Genomic DNA, 3509 nt, shown 5'->3' on the forward strand with positions numbered 1-3509 from the left:
CCCAATAAAATGATCTTTTAATAAAGAACAAAAAGACTTGCTTTGTGTGTGTGATGTGATTACCACTGCTGCTGCGGCTGCTGCTTCCTTTTCTCCTGGATCCGTATTTTCTAGAACCTTGACAGGGAGGGTGGCTAAGTACCCATGTTTGCATACAACTCTCCTGGTTTCAGTAGTCACATCCCCCATTCCAAGGTACCTCTCAGTTCTCGACAAACCTCTAGGATGACTGGTTCTGCCATTTCCAGCCCATCACGCCAAACTTATTTCTGCATTACAATCACAACTTAAAAAATCACGGCAATTGGAGCTCAGAAAAGTTGCAATAATTTTTAAGGAGTTATAAAAACCAATATGTTCTTATATACACATATTTTCTTTTAGAAGAGTGCCAAGCTGTTTAGTGTCAAAATTACAAGGTAATGGGTGGCATTGTAAGGTACTGTAAACTGGATCATTAAAATTGAAAATAAGCTCCTGATATCAATAATGTCATACATAACTTACTGTTGGTTTTGAACTTAGACAAGAATTAGAATAGTTAATATTGTGAAGGATCAGTCTATATACTTGATTTATGTTCAGTTAATTCATCCTTACAATAACTCAATGGAGATATTTGTATCCTCATTTAATAGTTAGGAAAAACGAGACATCAAACAACTAAACGAGTTGTCCCAGTTCATACAGGCTGATCTGGGACTCAAAACCAAGCCCCAGGGATCCCAAGCCTGTGCTTTAAACCCATTTTCCTACTCCTCCTTAAAAGTTTAAGAAGTGAGTACCTAAAGCATTTATTGTTGTCTAGAGAGGAAGCAGAAAATCATATTCTCTAATTTTCCTTTTATACTGGCTACCTTAGTAATGGAGAATAACAGTCTAGGATAGGAGGGAAAGACGCGTCTATCACCTTGTGGGTAGCCAGGAGAGAGCTATCGACACGATGAAAGACTGCACAAATGATGAAGTTTAAAGGGATAGATTTGTAAAGTGTCTCAAGGAGGAGCTTGGGAATGGCCTTGCAAACAATTGTCAAGTCCTTGAGGATTATCAAATAGAAAATAATGCCAACTATTCTCAAATTGAAGAGAGAATAAAAGCAAATAGCTTTAAACCGCAGTAGGAGAGCTTTCAACAAAATGAGACCCCTGCTTCTCCCTCCTCAGAAGAGAGTCAAGAGCTAAGAGGCAGATAGGGATTTATCTCACAGAATCCTCCTGAACCAAGTACAACTTTTCAAATGAGATAAAGGATCTGGGGAGATACTCTTGGTTCCAATTGAACATCTCAAAAATCCAGGGGATGTGAACTTTCTAATTCTGAGACTCAAGGTCCTAAGATGTTCCTCCAGCAAGAGTGAGATTTAGCATGTTCCCGAGAAACCAAGGACTGGGGAAATAAAGGCAGAGATTCTAAACTCTATGCCTTTTCCTTGCCTCATCTCATGTTTTGAGTATATGAAAAATGATGGATTCATAGTGAATTAATGTATGGGAAATATTCTAAATACCCCAAATCAAACCCAGTGCTGATTAGTCTATTCCAAATCATAGCACCCCTGCATGCAGAATTTCCAGGATCATAAATCTCCACCTCCCCGACACCCCCCACAGAGCTGCTAGTGGGTTTGAACTGGCAACTCTGTGGTCCGCGAGTCAGCAGCACAATGCTGCCACCAGGGATTCTTATCCCATATAAAGATATACCTTAAATCTCAAGTGCTAAAAGAAACACAGAAGGTTGTTTTTTTTCAAAAGAACTCAAACCCGGTCTGTTTCCCCAATGTCACTCTTTTATTATCCATTTGTTCCTATAAGCCTTGGGGGACAAGACCGGGCCTGTGCTTGAGAAGACGGCAGACAGAGAAGCCTGTACTCATAGAGGAAGTGGCAGGCTTAGTGGCACAGCTAGAAATCAGCTATCTAGAATGAGTTTAGTGACCTGGGAGTCACGGGAGGGTGTCATGGTCGTGAAAGAAAGAGGTTGGGCCAGCAAGCAAATGACACAGCGCTCTGAGTTTCCTGGGGGAACGAATGGCTAAACTTGAAGTCAGTCAGTACTCCTCTGACCTGGGCAAGCAGACCGTACTGATCCAGGACTCTGTGAAGTCCCTCAGTGTGTGCCGTTGGGAAGGTAAGGAAGGTGTATGACTCAGCACCCAACTGAGTTATATCCTTTAGCCAAGGTAACTGAACGCCCCCTCTGCCATTCAACATGTCTCGGTATCCCAGTCATGCTGTGCTAAATACCTGAGGGATCTAGGGGTAATTGCAATAAATACACACTTAGGCATGCACAGCTTTTCTCATGCCTAAAATGTTGTAACATTATATGAAAAGAACTTTCTGTTTTTCTTCTACCTCCAGGCAACTAGCCTGGCTGTTTCCTAGTGATGATATTAAAAATCGGAATGTATGTCCTCTCAGCTCTGGAGGTGAACATCCCAATCTCAGGCTCCGTCAGGTCGATTCCTTTCTTTCCGCTCCCCCTGAGTGTTATTTGGCTTTTTGGAATACTTCGTCTTTCTCCTGACACTGATCTCTCCCGACAACATTTCCAAAGTTACAAGACAAAATCTTGCCACGTGGCATTTGCTTGCCCCTTGTCTGGGTGTTTCATGTCCATTATGCTGCCTTTATGTAACTCAGCAGTGATTCGGGTTAGGATCCACCTTACACTGGTTTGCCTCCAACTGATGGATGTATTACATTCGATTACATTATGGATGACTATTACATTAAATGTAAGATCCTTACATTAGTATAGTTTTAGGGTTCCCACACATGTTTTGCTGTGGGGCACAATTCAATTCCATATGCAGCCAATGGAGAATTTGATCCCCTTTTAGTCATGTAAGCATTGCGATCTGGTACAACTGTTGCAAGGTCATTAAAAGATTAATGTGCTATGTAGTTGTTATTGTGAGGTGTCAGGGAGTCCGTTCCAGCCCGTTGTGGTCTTATGCACAACAGACAGAAACGCCGCTCAGTCCTGCACCATCCTTCCTTGTTCATAGGTCCGAGTCCATTAGTGCAGTCCCTGTATCAATCCAACTCGATGCGAGCCTTCCTCTTTTTTTGCTGCTCCTCCTCTTTACCAAACATGATGGTCCTTCTCCAGGGAAAGGTCTCTCTTGACAATATGTCCAAAATATGTAAGGCGCAGTCTTGCCATGCTTGCCTCTAAGGAGCACTCTGGCTGTACTTCTTCCAAGACAGATGGGATGGTCCTTTGGCTGTTGGAAGGTGCCATCAATTGGATTCTGACTCATAGTGAGCCCATACACACCAGAAAAAAACACAGCCCCGTCCTGCACCATCCTCCCAACTGTGATCTTTGAGGCCATTGTTGCAGCCAATGTGTCAATCCAACTCCTTGCGGGTCTTCCTCTCACTGGAATGAGGTTCTAATTTGCCAAGCATGGCATCCTTTACCAGGGACTGGTTTTCTCCTGATAACATGGTCAAAATGCCAGAGACAAAGTCTTGCCGTTCTTACTTCTTTTTTTT

The 3509-nt window shown here is 42.7% G+C and overlaps 1 protein-coding gene across 3 annotated transcripts in view; it reads right to left on the reverse strand.

Moving 5' to 3' along the window:
- RAB3C (RAB3C, member RAS oncogene family) overlaps nucleotides 1-3509 on the reverse strand; it is a 355923-nt gene that overhangs the window by 44908 nt on the left and 307506 nt on the right. The gene's annotated exons all lie outside the window — the stretch shown is intronic.

Source organism: Echinops telfairi, unplaced genomic scaffold (genome assembly GCF_000313985.2).
Source record: "Echinops telfairi isolate 266 unplaced genomic scaffold, ASM31398v2 ScPeMD7_7469;HRSCAF=8507_1, whole genome shotgun sequence".
Taxonomy (NCBI): domain Eukaryota; kingdom Metazoa; phylum Chordata; class Mammalia; order Afrosoricida; family Tenrecidae; genus Echinops; species Echinops telfairi.